At 45.6% G+C, this 20,556-nt stretch overlaps 1 pseudogene; it reads right to left on the bottom strand.

Moving 5' to 3' along the window:
- Positions 1-4,723: 4,723 nt before the first annotated feature.
- On the bottom strand, positions 4,724-4,903 carry LOC126529501 (U2 spliceosomal RNA; annotated as a pseudogene).
- Positions 4,904-20,556: the final 15,653 nt, after the last annotated feature.

Here is a 20,556-nt window from a genome sequence, read left to right as displayed (position 1 = left end):
ATTGGGGTTCAGGTGACCCGGTAATACGTCTGGTCCCATGTGAGCTGGGAACCAGACTATGTGGTGAACAAGGTCAGAGGCGTATATGCCGTTCTGAATCCTGGCTGCTTCTTTGGCTACCAATCCCGATGCGAACGCTCTAACGGCTGCTCGGGAGTCCGTGTACACCGTAGTGCGTTTTGAGTGAAGTAATGCGAGAGCTATAGCAGCCTGTTCCGCCACATCGACCGAGGTCTTCAGCGAGGCTGCCGAGAGGAGTTCTCCCCTGTCATTGACTATGGCTACGGAGAACTTGTTGGCACTGGCGTGTCGCGCCGCGTCAACAAAGGTCTCTGTTCCGGATATTTTCCTTAAGAAAGTTCTGGCCCTCGCCAACGTTCGACCTTTCTTGTGTTGGGGGTGGAGATTTCTTGGAAAAGGGTCTACAATAAAGGAGTTCCTTGTTTGAATATCAAGTTGCGTGGTATTTTCCTGATTGAAGCTAGGACGGAGGCCTGCCGCATCCAGCAGTCTTCTGCCTGCTTTGAAGTTTGATAATCTAATAATTTGTGCTGATCTTTGTGCTTCTGTTAATTCCGAAGATGCGTTGTGTACTCCAATGTCATGTGTTTCTCTGTGCTAGCCGTGATTAGCACGTCGATCACCCTTTTGATACTTTTGCGCATAAGCGTGTCTAATTTATCCATTTCCTTTTTCGTCCAATTGAGGGCCGCGACTATGTAAGTGACATGGCTGATGAGGAAAGCTTGGTGAGCCCTAAGGAGTATATCCTCGCCTATGCCACCTCTCTTGTTGGACACTCTCATAATTAATCTAATAATGTTCTCAATTTTCGTCGTGAGTTGGGATATAGTCTTAGCGTTGCATCCCTTTGAGTTTATTGAAAGCCCTAGTATTTTGATAGAGTCTACTCTCGGGATGGTGTGCCCATCTCTGGTACCAACGCTAATGGGCACCTGATCGAGTGGGGTGAGCCCCCTAGCACCTCGGCTAGCCTGTCTTTACAGCAGGAGTTCCGACTTTCCAGGCGAGAGTGCCAGTCCCGTACCTTCCAAGAAAGACTCTCTAACATCCAGAGCCTCCTGTAGAGCTTGTTCGACCATTGCCTCCGATCCTCCAGGACACCAGATTGTAATATCGTCAGCATATAATGCATGACCTACGTAAGGAATGGCTGCAAGGCTTTGGACAACTTGCGCATTGCTATATTAAACAGAAGGGGTGAGATAACTGCCCCTTGGGGAGTACCCCTTCTTCCGAGTGTGAAATATTCTGAGACTGATTGCTTCAACTTTATGGCCGCCGTCCTGCTCTCGAGGAAGGATGCAACGAAGGAGAAGAATTTAACTCCTAAGTTCAAGGCCGATGTCTCCTGAAGGATATAGTCATGTGCAATTATATCGAATGCCTTGGATAGATCCAGTGCGAGGACCCCTTTTACATCTTTGCTTTGAGAGTCGATTATCTGTGTTTTGAGCAGGAGCATGACATACAGCGTTGAGAGCAAGGGCCTGAAACCAACCATATTATGCGGGAATAGTTCGTTGCGCTCGATATGTCTCGATATCCTGTTATGCACTGCATGTTCCGCTACTTTGCTAATGCAAGAAGTAAGGGAGATAGGAGGGAGGTGTCTACTTCGTTATATTTTTTTTACCGTCCGACAATGTACCGTGCCGGAAAAGGAACGTTATGGGCTTGAAATGGTAAATGTAGATTTGAGCCTATAAACACATAGATAGAAATGGAAGAAAAGTGGTATTGACCGCAGTAACCGTCTAGCGCTTCCTGTTGACCCCTGAACAGTAGTCAGCAGTGGAGGACGGGTGGCGATGAAAGAGTAGGCGTAAAGGTTAGTAGAGAGTATACAGTAAAAGCGAAATATCTACAACAGCGCGACTGAGTAAAAAAAAGTTGTTTGTGGAATGACTTCCTCGAGAAAGCTTGTCACTGGCACTATTAGGCAGCATGAAACATTGTGGTGGCGGGGCCAGACTACTCGACGAAATCGCAGTGCTGTTGTAAGCTCCCCCGGATCACGGGCCAGTGCACAGAAATTAGAGCGGTGTGCACCGCTCACACCATTTGTGTTTCGACCGCATGTGCCCTGTAACCTGACGCCTATTTCTCTACGTTCAGAAACCCCCCAGCAACCTTCCTTCAATTAGTTCGTTGCTAACAATACGCAGAGCCCCTTTTGCGCACTTTGCGGTGCGCCATACAGTGTGATTTTTATATAGATGCGCTACGGAAAGGCTTTGCGTGTAGCCAAGTAAAGCGCTATTAGCCTCATGCATCCTTAAACAGATGTTCAGGTAAGGGCACCATATTTTCTTTTAGTTCTGTTTGCAAACTGCAAGAATATGAATGGAGATTTTGGTGGCGAACAAATGTGCCTTGCCCATCGCCCATGTCCTGGTGCAACAATGCCGGCTCCTGAAATTACGGAACTTAAACAGCGTTGATCTGAGCTAGTATGTGATAGGGTAACCACGTCCAGCAACGCCGACTGATGACAGTTTCACCTGCCGTGCAATAGCTTAAGTGTTCATCTTGTGCCATGCAGCTACGGTAACGGCGGCGAGGAATGTCTCCTTGCCCAACATTAAGAACAATTTCTTATGGCCAAAAATGCATCAAAAGCGGAAGGAAGGGGAGCAGACGCTATCCACAGAAAGGTTGAGGTAAGCGGATGCAACCGGAAACGCCCATCCTCTTTGTCAATGGCCTGCATCCCTACCATGTCCCTTACTCCTGTTGCGACGGATGTTGCCTTCTCTTCATTTTGTAAGACGTCGTGTTTCCTATTGACTCACGAGCCCACCTAATGGTTTTTGGCACTAGTCACCCTGTCTAAGAAAGCGTGGGCACGCTTCGGCACGCGCTGACAATCGAGCACCTCGCTTGGCCTCGGCTGGAGGAACATGCCACCTAACCACTGGACACAAGCTCTGAAGTCCGGATGGCTTCCCGGTGCTGAAGCTGGTGGTCTTACGCGAACACGTGGGAGGGCAAAGAAAACAAAGATGCCTTGATGTAGCCGCGGTGGCGTATAGACGGATACCCCATTGTGTTGTGCATCCTCTGCCGCGGAGCCACCGACGGCCAACCGCCCTAACACCTTCTGCACTTGAGCGATGAGCGTCTTGGCAGCATACGCCCACGAGAGCCGGTGAGCAATCTGCTGGCCCAAGTAGGTAACAACCAGCTTCCCTGGCTACTTTGTTCCTGTCCCGCCTTATCCAAAGAGAGGGCTTCTCTTCACGTCTGATTCCAACGCCTCGGATTCTCAGCGGTCTCGGGAACGCAGCTGCTGATTCCCGGCCGCCACCACGCCTCCGGCTTCAGGCACCTTATTATGTTCCTGGAGGACGCAGCGCTGCCGTGTAATTGTGTAATTGCAGAGCGGTACTTAACGGTACCGAGCTCTCCAATCGCCTCGACCTTCTCTCTTTTCTCTTTTTTTTTTTCATCTTGATGTCCCCCTCCCATTCCCTAAGGCACTGAGTCGTCCACCTAAAGAGCTGCAGAAAATAGCGCCTCTTCCTCTTCACAATCACACACACACTGCGACGCGCGCCGACGCTCGCTGATCGGGTACGGCGCACTATTGCTTGCCTATTTTCTTTTCAAACGTCCGAGTCCGGCATAACACAGCCGGTTGTTTAAATAAGTTAGTAATCAATAAATAACCTACTGCTTATTAGTTAGTGAAACAATAAATTGGTGATCACTATGCTCTTTTAGATATAAAAAAAACACGTTCGATTAGTCAATTTACGCCTGCCTTAGCAGTTTCTTTTTGCCTTTGAATTAACAACAGTGCACAAATTATCGACATCAGCGATCGCGCTCGCGTGGTCCCCCCCTCCCCCCACCTCATCTGTCTACAAGACCGCTTTGCAAACACCAGCACGACGAAGCCATGCCATATGAAAAACTGTCGTACGATGTTCTTTTTGGTAGCTCGTTGTAGAACCAATTACGTAAAAATTAGGCGCGCAATATATCTCTGAAACATATATGTTAGAAATATTGTCACATTGTAGTGATCGTGAATATTCATGCAGAGTGAAAATTGGAAGTTACAACTTTAACCATCTGTCGGGTAAACTTGTGCCCAGCAAAACGATTAACACTCAAACGATAGCGGCGAAGAGAGTCGCCGCTATCGTTTGAGTGTTATTCCTTTTGCTGGGCCAGAATTTTATTGGAGAGTGCGCAATGGTTGTCCATTTATTCTCTGATAAGCTTCCTATGCTTGGCGCATAATAATACAGCTGTAATGAAGAAGAGAAGGACAGCCGAAACACCAGCAGGACCGCCCACGCAGTACGCGAGAAAATGTTTGAGCTTAACCGATGCTCCGAATTCACTGCGCACGACCAATAAACGTCTTTACAAGTGATGGAGGTGCAGTGGTCTCCACATCGCCTGCACCCTGCAACAGGATCCCCCATGCTACCACCGACCATACTAGCCGATGCGTGCCAGTGGACATCACCACCACCGGCTGACCCTTGCTCCACCGCGCATCGCCAAAATACCCGACTGTATTCACTGGCAAAGACAACCATCACGACGTCAAGGACTGTCCCACATGGTACGAGAGGGTGAGCACGCACAACTTGGTGGACTATATTTGCCTGCTGAATGGTCATTGCTATTTTAACAACGAAGCTATATAGGATTAGTTTCCAGCGGATCGATCTCCATAGACCAATAACTGTGGGCCAATCCCGAAGATAGTGCAATACCGGGTCGACCCGCGGCGGAGATGAAGCGGGCTTTAAGCATTCCGCCACCTTGCGAAGATAAGTTTAGTATCTTGGGTCGAAATACATCCCTTATCATACGTTAAGTCTGTCAGAACAGACACAACGCTTTGAACCGCGTCCGCCATGTCTATGTTCGCACCAACCTCTCTTTGTCGGCGTTCCAAGCGCTTCCGTACCTTCTTTCCTTCTGCTCTCCCGTGGTGGTGGTCCCGTCGAAACGTCACGCATGTCTAGTTTCCTCCGAGTTTGCGGGGAACCAGTTCGATGTGGCCTGTGTTGTGTGTGACCGCTTGTGCTTTTCAAGTGATCTCACAATCATTGCAGCACTGCGGGACGTCGACCAACGAACGATCGTCTTGGCTACGGCGAAGAAGTATGTGCCCTCGCAACGTCGTGAGGTGCGTGTCTGTTATACATGCCGGTGTTTTTTAGTAAAAGGTGTCGTGCGACGTTATGCAAGAATACTTGGGCATGAATACCGCCCGGTGCCTCATCATATTCCTAAGCTCAACATCGTGGAGGAGCGAGAAGCCGCGCCTCACCTGCCATTTATGTGCATACGGCCTTTGACGCATGACAATGAACAGTTCGCCATTGAGGGGCCCACCTACATAGCATCACTGGTCATGCACTTCCACAGAGTGCAATGTCACTGATTTTTTATAGGCGAATGTACATCGAAGGACACATAAATGTTGCAGAGATTAATGTATTTACTAGTACGCACACTTTAAGAAAAAAAAGGAGTGACCCTTGCACCATTAAGGGAGAAATGGCGTTGTCTCCTATGTTCGTCTTTAAATGAAGCAAGTCGCCTTCCTCATGCATGGGAGCAATATTTCTTGCCTTTCCAAAACCAACATGGCTGACTCCAGGTAAGCGAAATGACGGATGCAACTAGGCCCGCGAACTGGCCTAGTTCGCAGCTGGAAAACAACGTACGCGTCAAAAGCACAGTGTACCTTACGGATATTTGCAGAGAAGAAAAAAAGCAATCTCGCTAAGCATTCTTTGCCGCATACAAAGAGCCAGCCGCAAGTACGACACAATTTTGTTGCCGTGCGATATCCAACGCACACATTGTAACCTGTGTGAAGGGAAGCCTGAGGCAAGCGATGTGATAAATCCTACAACTAACCACGATGAGTTCAATTGTGCTTACTTTCATCCTATACAACGGGCAGCCGCATTTAATGTTTATGTTTATCTACCACAAAAGTCAACTTCGATCTCATGCAACTTCGCCGTTCTTTCCCTACTGTATCATCCAGCTATGCGGCATGCAAAACTCAAATCATGCGGACGCACAGTGCCAGACTTCTACGCAGTGATGTGACGAGAATAAAGGCGATGTATGACAATTGTAGTTGCAAGAAGGCAATACGAAGTGAGCACAGAAAGAATTACGACGTATGTCTACATTTAAGGATACCGCACTTGTGTCGCAGTGGTCTATCTGGAGGATTAGCCAATGCCACATTTCGAATGGCAGAATAAACTAAAACCTAGTTGATCAAAGGATTAGTTCAATAAAATACGCTTTTCTACTGTCAGGGCAGTGTGCTTTAGTGTACTTATGAGCCGACATAAGTGCAGGCTTCCGTGCCAGAATGTATGTCGTATTATGCAGAACATAGGCGCGCTAACTGGCACTATTTGGTGGCTACCGTATACAAGGGTTACAGACCCCATCGCTGGTGCTTGCATTCGGCGCACATATAGCTGTCGTGTTATTACTGTCGTTATGTATATTCCAAAATATATAAGGACAGATTACAGCAATCCAGCAGATGGGAACAGGAGGCATGCCCAATTCGGGAGGGGATGCAAAGAATACTTCGCTTTAATATTTGCGTTGGCACACTCTAAGAAAAAAAAAGAGAAGTGACCCTTGCTCCATTAGGAGAGAAACGGCAAGGTCCTCTATGTTCGTCTTTAAATGGAGCAAGTTTCCTCCCTCATGCATGGTAGCTACGGTTCCTCCCTCTCCAAAACCAACATGGCCGACTCCAGGCAAGCGAAGCGATGGATGCCCCTAGGCATACGATCCGTGCTCGTTGGCAGCTGGAAAACAACGTACGCGTCATAAGCATACGTTACGTTACTGATGTTTGCAAAAAGAAAAAGAAACACTCGCTAACTTTCTTTTGCGCATACAAGGAACCAGGTTCAAGCACGACACGATTTTGTAGCGATGACTTCCGCTCGACTGCCACGCTCATCACCCACCGTTGACGGCTGGCTGATCACGTTAATAACGCGGGCGGACCGTCGCTCTAACCACTGTCGTAGCTCGAAAAGCAATGGCATCGCTAGAACATCGCGGCGTTGAAGTCGCTTAAAGATAGAAACATCCATACATCAATCCGCAGCGCTCGCGCACGAACACGCACACACACGCGCTTGCTCGCGCGCGCGACTATGTACACGCGTTTAGAGCCACCTGGAGAGGCTTCAAATTACTAAATTATATAGTTGTTGCGCGGCCCGATCGATGTCGCTAAAAGCTAACGCAAAATAAAATCCCTTGATAATTTGAAAGTAGTGACACTCTCTGAACTCTGCCGCCGCCGCGCGACCTCCTCCCCTCATCATCGCCCCTTGCGCGTTCCCCCGCGGCAACCAGTTTTGCACGCGTTTTTCTGCACGACGATTGGTCTCCCTGCCGCTGCCCTTGGAAACGAGCAGATCTTGAATTTTGCTTGTGTTTTTTTTTTTCGTTTGCGCCTTGCCTCCTGAGCGCGGTTGGCTCGGTGCTTTAGCTCGGCGTAGCGAACGTTGTACGCTGTGTTTCCTGCTCTATGTGCTAGCGCTATGCCGGGCTGTTGCGCATATAACTGCAGCAAGAAGCCTGAAGATGGTTATGCCGTTTTTATGATACCACAAGGAAAGCGTGACGGCTTGCGCAGGAAGCAGTGGCTGCATGACACTGGCCGAAAGAACTTTATTCCGACAAAGAACATCGTTGTTTGCGAGCTGAGGCGATTTTCTTATAGCTTGTATCAAAGCATCCCGTAATGCTGCATTTTTTTTTTCATTCTTCCGGCCTTCTCACCAGCGTTTTTGTTGCGGTTGTCCTCCGTATAGATAATATTCTGGGGTGGCTCCATTACCTCGCAGTCGCTAACGTACTGCTGTTATGCAGTCGAAAGTGCAGCATTATAGATTCTGCTTTGCGCCCTGAAAAAATTAGTGACAAGTATACCCGTGCTATTGCAGGTGATGAGCGTTAGCTGGTCAACATTGAGTTTTTCTTTTTAGGTTTTAAGGCGAAAGCCTTTATATCTCTTGTTTCAAGGTCGCGCTGTAAACTGGAAGTATCACGTGACCCAAGGAAGTCCAGAGGTGACCCAAAGCATGCCCACCCCTGTATAAGAGAATGATTACCCAAGTTAATTAATGAATCATTAGTGATTGACATAAGGTGGATTAGGGAGGATTAAGGTTGATTAGAGTGTATTAAAGAAGATTATGGTGGATTAGAGTGCATTAAGAAGAATTAAGATGCATGAATAAAGATTAAGGTGGGTGGATGAGGACTAAGGCGGATTATGCTGGATTAAGGTGAAGAGTTGATGAAAGGACCGATTAGGGTGGATTAGGGTACATGAACAAGGATTAGGGAGGATTAAGGCGGATAATGGAAGATTAAGGTCGAATAATGTGGATCAATGTGAATTAGGATTGATAAAGGCGGATTAACACCGATTATGATTGATTAGGGTAGATTAAGGTGGATTACGAACCATGGAGCTGGATTAAGCTTGATTGAGGTGGATTAGGTTGTATTAAGGTAAATTGGGACTATTCAGCAGGATTAAGTTGGATTACGGTGCATGAATAAGGATTAAAGTAGATGAAGGTGGATTAAGCGGAATATGATGGATTAGGGTTGATAAATGAGGATTAAGACCGTATAGGGTAGGCTAAGATGCATTAGGGGCGATGTAGGTTGATTACGTCATATTAAGGTGGATTGGAAGTATTAAGCTGGATTAAGGTGGATTATGGTGGACTAAGGTGAATTAGGGTTCATTAAGTATTAAGACCTATTAGTCGACCATAATCCTCCTAATGCACATTAATCCACCGAATCCACATTCACCGACCTTAATCCTCCTTCATTCACTTGAATCCGCCATAATCCGCGAAAGTCCTCCTTAATGACCCTAATCCACCTTCATCGACCTTATTCTATTCTAACCCTCCTTAATCCACTTTAATCCTCCTTAATCAACCCTAATGCTTCCTCATTCACTTTAATCCACCCGAATCCACATTTATCTACTTTAATCCACCATAATCCTCCTTAATGCACCTTAATCCTTCTTCATCCACCCTTATCCTTCTTCATGCACTTTAATCCACCCTAATCCACTATAATCGCCCTTAATGCACCTCAACGCACCTTCATATACCCTAATCCACCTTACGACCTTAATCCAAACTAGTGCTCCTTTATACACCTTAAAACGCCTTCATTAACCCTAATGCACCTTCATCGACTTTAATCCACCTTTATCCTCCTTAATACACCCGAATTCATCTTAATCCAATCACTAATCAATCATTACTTTGCTAATCATTCACCATCTCTTATACGCGGCTGCACATGCTTTGGTTCGCTTCTCGCCTTCCTTTGGTCACGTGATATTTTCTGTAGGTCACAACGGGATCTTGAAACAGAGGTCTAAGGCTTTCGCTTAATAAGCCACACAAAAAGGGATGTGTCAAAAGCAATACTAGATGAGACGCACAAAGTAAAGCATGTGATCATGTGGCAGAAAAATTGGCTGGAGTATAAAACTCGCCTCAAAGCTCCCTTTAAATCGGTATATCCCGTTCATACGGCTTTCAGAAAAAAAAAACCTCCTCATAAACATTGCCTCCAGCATTACCGATGCTGTTATTAGCATTTCTCAAAATTTTCAACCCGACTGGGGCACGCAACTGGCCCAAAATAACACGCCTCCATAGAATCCTGCAGCCCGTCGCGGGAGCCCAGGAGGAAAAGCGCGCCGTGCGCAGCCGGCGGGCGAGGAGAATCGAGGAGGCAAGCGCCGTGAGGAGGAGAGACGTCGCTACTTTCAAATTATCAGGGGGCTTTAACGCAAAATAAAGCCCCTTAAACTTCGTAAAGCAGTGACACCCTCCACCTTCACTACTCCTCGTTTCTCCTCTTTTTCAAGCTCCCTCCTCGACCGTGGCGCCGCCTACACTGCTCGAGCGTGCAACGGCGCAACATGCGCTGCTCGCCACTCCGTTGACGCTTCTCGAGCAAAAATGGCGCTGATGCACGGCGGGAGGGCCCAGGTGATGCTATTAGGTCTATAGCGACGCGGCGTCGGCCTCGGCCAGAGCGCGCGAGGAGGAGGCGGCATTCTTCAGAGCGTGGCAGTACTTTAAGTAGTTCAAGGGTCTTTAACGCAAAAAAGATGCCGCTGTCTTATTCTCCACTTCTCCAACACAGACTGCTCGAGTCACGACAAAGCAACACAACATAGTATACCGCGCACAGCAGAGCAACCACAGCACTTGAGAAACGACACTACACAAACACTGCTCGAGCCGCCTACATCCGCATGCCTTGGAACCTTGTTATATAGCCATGATGTTGCGACCACTGCAAGGCCAGTGAGTGACTCTCTGTTGTACGAAATCCAGCAATAAATTTCGATACAATACTTCTTTGGGTATAGTCACCTGATGGGCAAGGCAAATCCAGACAGACCTGTTAATATAAAACCGCATTCTCATGAATTCTGTTGACTAGACACTTTTAATTATCAACACGGGGGTGACGGGGATCTAAGCCTTTTACTTCAAAGCCGTAGCGGATGGCGCTTTAAGAACTGCTGATGTTTACAAAATACATTCTGTTGAGATCGCTGCAACGTTTTCTCGACTAAGTTCATACAGAAATGGCAAACAATCGGCTATCCCGCAGGGGCACGTACGCCGCTGCAAAGCGGGTACGTGTGAGCTGGCGTGCGGTGTGCCTGCGGCTGTCGGCGGCCGTACTTGCCGGGATGCTGAAGCTACCGCTTTCGAACAAGCCTTAGAAATCATGTTTTCCTTTCCTGTCCACAGACTACAATTATTCGGCTACGTCGAGGACGTGGTTCGCCGCTACGAACTGAGTAGCTACGTGCGATTAGTAAGGATATTGGAGGAGAGCGCACGCAAATACTAGCATGTGATCCAAGGAGGCCATGTTACAAGTTACTCGTCACATCTGGACACTGAGACATCCGCACTTAGGGCACTGAAAGCACAGGTCACGGAGAGTTAACGAACATAATGGGACTTTCCTTAGCGCTCCGCGCTCGTCGTCACGTCGAGACACAGTCAGATAGGTGCAACTGCGTCAACATGCGCAACAACTAAGCATTTCGCCTTCGAAGGTTTTACCAATAAATGCCGTGCTTTAGCTCAGTCATTATTTGAAGTCAAGCACTCACGACATTTTCAACACAAAAGCAAATTGAAAGAAATCTAGGACAGAAGTGCATACTTTAAGTGAAAAAGTATATTGTGCACGACAAAATAGGTTACAGGCGTTTCCACAGGCCGGCTATCGCATGAGCCAGAAGCAGTATCCAAAGGAGGACATGAAAAAATAATTATTATATTGTAATATCGATAAAAAGTACGAGGGACGCTTAGAACTTGCTAAAATGTGAAGCTGAATGCCAAGTTGGACTTTCTGTTGTTATGCTGCTAAACTTTGTGTTGTACTTTCCGCTGATCCGCTACTGAACATTCTGTTGAACTTTCCGATGATGTGCTGCTTAACTTTGTAATGAACGCGCTGTTGATAGGCCGTTGAACTTTTATATAAGTGCTCTCCTGATTTGGCAATAAACTTCCTGTAGTATTTTCTTTTGACCTGCTGTTGAATTTTCTGAAGAATGCTCTGCTGAAGTGCTGTTGAACGTTCTGTGGAACTTCGTTTATCTTTTGTCAGACATTGTGCCGGTGTCAATGTCTGACATTATGTTAACATTTCGTTAAAGTTTTTGCATCTTTTATTTATACTATAAGATAACCAGCTCTCCCAGTAACTTAATCACTACAGCGCATGTTGCTCTCGTCAGGACGCTACCGCAGCTTCATCTATAGCCGCTTCCTCACGACAGCACTTATGAAGATCCGCATTTCGAGATACTTTAGTCTATTCTGCCGTGACGTAACTTCTCGGTCTTTTTGTCCGGGTCTAGGACTTGGTGCAAAGTGAAGCATAGAATAGGCGACTTTAATGCCAAGGTAGGCAAGAAGCAGGCTGGAGACAAGGCAGTGGGGGAATATGGCATAGGCACTAGGAATAGCAGGGGGGAGTTATTAGTCGAGTTTGCGGAACAGAATAATATGAGGATAATGAATACTTTCTTCCGCAAGCGGGATAGCCGAAAGTGGACGTGGAGGAGCCCGAACGGCGAGACTAGAAATGAAATAGACTTCATACTCTGCGCTAACCCTGGCATCATACAAGATGTGGACGTGCTCGGCAAGGTGCGCTGCAGTGACCACAGGATGGTAAGAACTCGAATTAGCCTAGACCTGAGGAGGGAACGGAAGAAACTGGTACATAAGAAGCCGATCAATGAGTTAGCGGTAAGAGGGAAAATAGAGGAATTCCAGATCAAGCTACAGAACAGGTATTCGGCTTTAACTCAGGAAGAGGACCTTAGTGTTGAAGCAATGAACGACAATCTTGTGGGCATCATTAAGAAGTGTGCAATGGAAGTCGGTGGTAACTCGATTAGGCAGGATACCAGTAAACTATCGCAGGCGACGAAAGATCTGATCAAGAAACGCCAATGTATGAAAGCCTCTAACCCTACAGCTAGAATAGAACTGGCAGAACTTTCGAAGTTAATCAACAAGCGTAAGACAGCTGACATAAAGAAGTATAATATGGATAGAATTGAACATGCTCTCAGGAACGGCGGAAGCCTAAAAACAGTGAAGAAGAAACTAGGAATTGGCAAGAATCAGATGTATGCGTTAAGAGACAAAGCCGGCAATATCATTACTAATATGGATAAGATAGTTCAAGTGGCTGAGGAGTTCTATAGAGATTTATACAGTACCAGTGGCACCCACGACGATAATGGAAGAGAAAATAGTCTAGAGGAATTCGAAGTCCTAAAGGTAACGCCGGAAGAAGTAAAGAAAGCCTTGGGAGAAATGCAAAGGGGGAAGGCAGCTGGGGAGGATCAGGTAACAGCAGATTTGTTGAAGGATGGTGGGCAGATTGTTCTAGAGAAACTGGCCACCCTGTATACGCAATGCCTCATGACGTCGAGCGTACCGGAATCTTGGAAGAACGCTAACATAATCCTAATCCATAAGAAAGGGGACGCCAAAGACTTGAAAAATTATAGACCGATCAGCTTACTGTCCGTTGCCTACAAAATATTTACTAAGGTAATCGCAAATAGAATCAGGAACACCTTAGACTTCTGTCAAGCAAAGGACCAGGCAGGATTCCGTAAAGGCTACTCAACAATAGATCATATTCACACTATCAATCAGGTGATAGAGAAATGTGCGGAATATAACCAACCCTTATATATAGCTTTCATTGATTATGAGAAAGCGTTTGATTCTGTCGAAACCTCAGCAGTCATGGAGGCATTAAGGAATCAGGGTGTAGACGAGCCGTATGTAAAAATACTGAAAAATATCTATAGCGGCTCCACAGCCACCGTAGTCCTCCATAAAGAAAGCAACAAAATCCCAATAAAGAAAGGCGTCAGGCAGGGAGATACGATCTCTCCAATGCTATTCACAGCGTGTTTACAGGAGGTATTCAGAGACCTGGATTGGGAAGAATTGGGGATAAAAATTAATGGAGAATACCTTAGTAACTTGCGATTCGCTGATGATATTGCCTTGCTTAGTAACTCAGGGGACCAATTGCAATGCATGCTCACTGACCTGGAGAGGCAAAGCAGAAGAGTGGGTCTAAAAATTAATCTGCAGAAAACTAAAGTAATGTTTAACAGTCTCGGAAGAGAACAGCAATTTACAATAGGCAGCGAGGCACTGGAAGTCGTAAGGGAATACATCTACTTAGGGCAGGTAGTGACGGCGGATCCGGATCATGAGACGGAAATAATCAGAAGAATAAGAATGGGCTGGGGTGCGTTTGGCAGGCATTCTCAGATCACGAACAGCAGGTTGTCATTATCCCTCAAGAGAAAAGTGTATAATAGCTGTGTCTTACCAGTACTCACCTACGGGGCAGAAACCTGGAGGCTTACGAAAAGGGTTCTACTCAAATTGAGGACGACGCAACGAGCTATGGAAAGAAGAATGATAGGTGTAACGTTAAGGGATAAGAAAAGAGCAGATTGGGTGAGGGAACAAACGCGAGTTAATGACATCTTAGTTGAAATCAAGAAAAAGAAATGGGCATGGGCAGGACATGTAATGAGGAGGGAAGATAACCGATGGTCATTAAGGGTTACGGACTGGATCCCAAGGGAAGGGAAGCGTAGCAGGGGGCGGCAGAAAGTTAGGTGGGCGGATGAGATTAAGAAGTTTGCAGGGACGGCATGGCCGCAATTAGTACATGACCGGGGTTGTTGGAGAAGTATGGGAGAGGCCTTTGCCCTGCAGTGGGCGTAACGAGGCTGATGATGATGATGATGAAGCATAGAAATGTGGAATGGAGCTCTGAGCCCACCTGGTAACGTATACACGTCGGGCGAGCTCGCTTCGAGCGTTCTTCCGCCGCTCAGAGTGTACTACAGCCGCTGCTCGTGACATTTCCCTCCTCCTCCCCCACGCCGTCGACGCCCTTTCCCTCAACGGTCTCCGGCGCCACCGCTGACATTTCACTCCTCCTCGCCAGAGCCGATGTTGCCCTTTCTCTCAACACCCTCCTGCGACGCCACTGACATTTTCCTCAACTCTCCGACTGCACTCCGTCGCCCTCTTTAGAACCTTCCTCCGATGCCGCTCTTTCCTTTTCAGGGTGCGCTCCGTTTTTCTGTACCTCACAACGAAATCTTAAAACACAGTAATCTGAGGCTGTCATCTTAAAACGAACATTACAATCTTTAATAACCAAAATTTTTTCAAGCAGAATATTTTTCCCGCAGTTTCTCTAGATTCAATGTTTCCCCTCCATCACCTAGCGGCGCTTTAATACTGTTGTACTACATGACGTCTCTGGCAATAGATTTTGACACGCTATTCGTTCCTAGTATCCAGGATTAAGAAAGAGAAGCAGCAGGAAACTGCTCGTTCACAAGACTGATAAACATAAAGTTCAATGAAACTCAAAAAATAATGATATTTAAACGTCCAAGAATACAGGAGAAGCCAAAATAAAAAAAAAATTAAGTCGTCGCGACGGCACATCACAAGTGGCCGAAGGTTTCGGAGTCCTATGGTTATAACAAAACTCATTTTTGACAGCTTTGATAGCGTCCACGCAATAGTCGTCGCTTATTGCGTCAAATGCTCATATGCCCAGAAAACGGTGCGAAAACGCGCTCCCAGCGAAAGCGAAACAACGTGCGTGGATAGGGATTCAGACGCGCAGTGGAGCACTGATAACGTGTGCGCTGTAATAAGGCTTCATTCTGTTAAGCGCCATTTCATTATGCAGACATCCCACTATACGAGCTATAAGAATATATGTTATATGGTTTACTCTCAGCGATCGCCTAACTTTGACCCAGGAAACCTGCTCGGGGAATTCCATCGCGGCGACCGCGCGCAGTGAGCGTTCACTGTACGCATTTGGTGAGTAGATAGCGTCTGCAAACCATTATTTGCTTTCTGTTGGCCCAAGGTTATTATTTTGAGTGTAAAGAACTTCTATCGTTTCTAGAGGTCTTGCAGAAATGTCCAGGAGTGCTCCCGCGTGGTGTTTTTATTGAGCGCCGACAGCCGAACCTGTGAGGAGCGCGTCGCATTATCCCTCATAATACGCAAGTGAGGTGCTTCCGACAGATGGCGATTCCGTAAGTCCTCGCCGCCAATTGCGACGCTGCGGCAGGTGATCTGCTATAGATTTTTTTTCTTGCTTTCGTATTTTTATTATTTTTCGTTCTTTCTCCTATTGCATCCCTTTGCCCCTCCCCCGGTACAGCGTAGCCAACCCCAGATAATCTCTGGTTAACCTCGCGATCTCTCCTTGGCCTTTCTCTCTCTCTTTCTCTCTCTCTGGTGTATTTGAGGAAACTGCCCTCTCCCCCTCATTACAGGACAAGTTGTGCCTGGCACGATAGTTGTTTTGTTGGTGCGCCTGCTTGCTTTATCCCCACTGATACTTTCAAGAATGGCTCTGTCGAACCTTTCTCTGTGTAAAATGGTTAGTGCAGCAGATGGCGGTTATAGACGCGGTAATTCGTCACTGCTGCTTTTGAAGTGGCTGTCATGTGAGTGCGGGCCGCTGCTTTGAAAACCGTCTCGGTAGATGGCCTATAGACTGCAGTGCTCACTAAGTTGGTAGGTCACGACACTTTAATAATAAAGAAAGATTGAGACTGAAATGGATGGAACCATGAGTGATGTTGATCGTCCACTAGCTTAGTGCATTTTTCGTCCTAGTGTCTACTTTGTTATCTTTTTTTTACCATTCGGAAAACTACCATCTCGGAAAAGGAACGTTATAGGCTCCAAATGGTAAATGTAGTTTTGTGCTTATAAACACATAGCTAGAAAGGGAAGAAAAGTGTTATTGACCACAGTAACTCTATAGCGCAGCCTGCTGACGCCTGAATAGCAGTCAGCAGTGGAAGAGGGGTGGCGATAGAAGAGCAGGCGTAAAGGTTAGTAGACACTATAGAGTAAAAACGAAATATCTACAACAGCGCTATAAGTAACAATATCAGAATCACCGTTCCAGCTCTATTGAGCTCAATGTACGTGTCATCTTTGTTAGTAATTTCTTGAGAGAAATTATTCACACGGTTGGGACAATTGGTCTGGAATGATCCAATTAGAGTTAATCACCAACGAAAAGCACATGCAAGCCGTTGTACGCACACGCACTGAGAGACCGCTATGCGGCGAAACCCCATCGAAACGATAGATCACAGTTGAAAAGAGATACGCAAAAAACACTAAATTAAGTAGATAAGATATGGGAATGCAGTAAACAGCGACGCTTATTCATTTCAACAGGCTTTTGTAGAGTATTACCATGAACTACTGGGAAAACAAAGGGTGGATGAAGGATTGGACGGTGAATTCCTTGGACTTGTGCCGAAGTTAGAGCATGAAGCCACTCACGCACTTGAAGCGCATATTACTTTGCGAGAGATAGAGAGAGTGATCGGTGCATTCAGAATGGCCGAGATGCCTGGGCCAGATAGAATAGGAGCGGCTTTTCATAAGGTGTTCAAGGAAGATCTATCAGTCGCTCTGCACCGCGTAATCATGCAGGTATACGATGAAAAGCGTCTTCCCCCGTGTTTTAGCATGACGTATGGTATTCTTATCCCCAAAACATAAGATCTTCTTCAACAACAGTCAGTAACATCGTATCGACCAAACAGTCTGGCTATCGTTCACCACAAACTCTTCACCAAGATTTAGCGAGATGAATCAAGAGTGATGAATCAAACCATGGGACCGCATCAGACGTGCGGGAGAAAAGGCCGATGAATTTTTACAAACATTCATATAGACAGAAGTGTCTTAGGGTGTGGCTACGCATGGGGAAAGCGTGTCCCTATGATACAAATTGATTTGGAGAAGGCCTATGACAGGGTGGTACATGAAATTTAGTTCAAAATCTCAGAACACGTTAATGTCGGCTCAGTAGTATTAGAAGGTGTTTAAATGGCCTATTCAGACTGTTTCACGAGTGTTGTCGCAAATAAGCGTGTGACAACAGCATTTCAAGTTCTCCCATCTGTGCGGCAAGCATGCCGGCTATTTTCATTGCTGTTCTCTATATATTTAGAACCATTTTGTTTAAAGGTTATTCAGAGTCAGCAAGTGAGGGGATTTAGCTTAATGTCAAGAGAAATTGAAATCTTAGCCTACGCAGACGACATAGCTGTTTTCTGTAGACAGAGGGAGGACGTCACCGAAACAGTTAGCATTGTTAACAGATTTTGTCGGATGTCCGGAAGCGCCGTTAACACGGACAAACGCTTCCGTTTTTTGGCAGGGGGGCTTGAAAACCAAACCACCTTTGTTTCAAAACATGCAGTGGAATGACACGACAGTAAAATACCTAGTCTTATCTCTGCATCAGTACAAAGATGCTACAGAGTACTGGAAAAGAGCTACTGCTTTGATGCGATAAGAAACGTTTACCTTGGGTGGAGATCAACTATCAATGTTCGCTCGGTCAAAGGTGTGAAATTTGTTTATTGTTTCAAAAATTTGGTACGTGCTTCAAGTTTTGTGCATGAAGAGAGTCAATGTGCAGAAGCTGCATAAAGTTTTCGCAGTCTTTGTGTGCGAATCAACTTTGGAGCGAATAAGCTGGACTGATTTCTTTCGCTCTGTGAGAGAGAGTGAGAGACAGGTCTGGGACTAGACCATATTTTTTCTTCTCCGATAAGCGGTGTGCACATTTCTTTCTTTTACGCAATCAAAGTGATCCCTTTTTGCGAACTGTAGTACAAGTAAGGCTGAGTGGAGTGTTAATTTTGTGTGGACGCACGATGTAAGATACACAAGTGTTCGTGGTTTCTTACGTGAGGTTGTTTCAGCTTTCGAGCTTTCGAAAGCTCATTTTTCTTTAGAGTACTTACCTCTAGAGTTAAAAGAACAAAACTGCATGAAGATGTATGTAATGTGATGCAACCAGTGTCTTTGTACCGGCTAATATGTGGCGCAGGTACAATAGGTGACGATCTGAAAAGAGTTACAAAAATGCCAATTCATTCCCCAGCGAAAACTTTCTTTTTTCAGCTTCACAGCAATACGATGCCAGTGAAGCCCTGGCATGAAGAAAAAGGCTTATTTGTTCCGTTGTCTGTTGACTGTCTTTTGAGCAAAAAGACCGAGGCCATTGAACATATCCTTCTCGAATGCTCGGATGCTATATTCCTGCGGGACATCCTCCAACGAAACTTGAAAGAGGACCGCCCGTTGTGACACCGAAGGATCCGGTTTTTACCTGTCCCAAACTTTGTAAGCATACCCCTGGATATGGTGACGTTACTGGTATTGAAGAGTCTACGTAATATACATATGGCAGTCCGGAATGCTGATATATATGCTCGCCCTACGATGCAGCACTGTATTGAGAGCATTTTATATGTCAGAGATGCACTCAAGAGTCAAAGTGATCCTCAAGAATGGATAAGTACAATGGATGAACTTGCCAACTTGAAGCGATTCTAATCGGCACTCCACCTAATGGCGGTGGCTGTCGTTTTAAACATTTTATGTACAGAGTTTTCTCTTGTTTGTTCGCCAAACCGTCAATAAAGAAGAAGAAAGGGCTAGCGTGGCATAACCGGAAATTACTGGGCTTGATGGTCTGTAGGTCAGACCATCGAATCCTGCTCAAAAGCTTTTTTATTTTGACTTTCTTTTTATTATTTTTGTAATGCTCTAACTTTCTCCTTTACAGGTTATTGTAATAACCCAAATATCAAAACTTAAGCTGCAGAAAAAGTCGTGTTTTAAGATTCAGCATGTATTTTATTATTATGAGAAATAAGGCCCTTTCATTATTTATTAAAAGCTTATTTTTGAATTAAAGATAAAAATAACAATAAAAAGGAACCATCATTCAATGGAATGGCTAAGAATTTATTATAGAATTCGAAAAACTTGTCCCTTCGTCTTCCTTCCATACTGTGGAAAATGTGGTTTATTAAGTATAATTTTAGAGAGACAGAGAGAGATAGAGGAAAAGCGGAGAGTTAACCAGCCGCAATCATTGGTTTGCTATTCTGCACTTAAGTTGATGTATTATTAGGCGCAGCCTGAGCGGACCTGCACAGTGTACAGCAGTACGGCCATGGTGCACCAGTTACATTTGTAATCCTTGGGTTTGGGCAAACTTCTGGCTTTTTCGGGCACCTGCATGTGAAAAATTGCAATTATGTCTAAGCACTGGCACCACAAAAAATAGTCACAGTACATGTACGGAACAGAGCAGCTTGCAAACCATAATTTACAAGTCCACCCCTGATTGAGAATTCCTCCACAATTTAAAAGCTACAATGAGATAAAAACATGGTATACATTTGTTGCGAGCGTCGGCCTTATTGCAATAGATTCCTTTCTTATCCCCGCTGTATTTCAATTGTCCACGCGTGTTGTACACGCCAGTTGTAATATGTAAATGTAAGTTTCTGTGTGAAACCACGAAATCAAATCTATTGATTGCTGGTTTATAAGCTCTCTTGAAATTTTAATATATTCGTGCAAAACAATGCCGACGTTCATCTTAATATTTGGCGCAAACGATTAAAACAAAAATAAAATATTTCATTGCACATTGATTCTGGAAGCCACCTCAAGAAATCCGCGTAATGATCAGTTGCGAGACCCAGGCACCTGCTTACACGTAGAAAATCGTACGTGACCGTCAGAAAGGCTATGTTGTGATAGCTTCTGTGAGGAGATCTGTAGGTGAACGTACGAGCGTATTATGCTCTCGGCAAGCTTTCCAGCGTCTTGCCATACTGTCTTTATTAGGAAAAAAGCCCAAATTCACTGCAATGCAGATAATTTCCACGATGCAAAATATTCACTGATCATTATCAAACTCCCTAATGCGAAGTTAGAGCGCAGTTCTACGCATGCTTTCAATTTAAGATATATTGGCTGGCGCAGACAA

Source organism: Dermacentor andersoni, chromosome 8 (genome assembly GCF_023375885.2).
Source record: "Dermacentor andersoni chromosome 8, qqDerAnde1_hic_scaffold, whole genome shotgun sequence".
Lineage (NCBI taxonomy): Eukaryota > Metazoa > Arthropoda > Arachnida > Ixodida > Ixodidae > Dermacentor > Dermacentor andersoni.
Note: the sequence above shows the minus strand (reverse complement) of the source record. Positions and strands in the feature narration are given on the sequence as shown.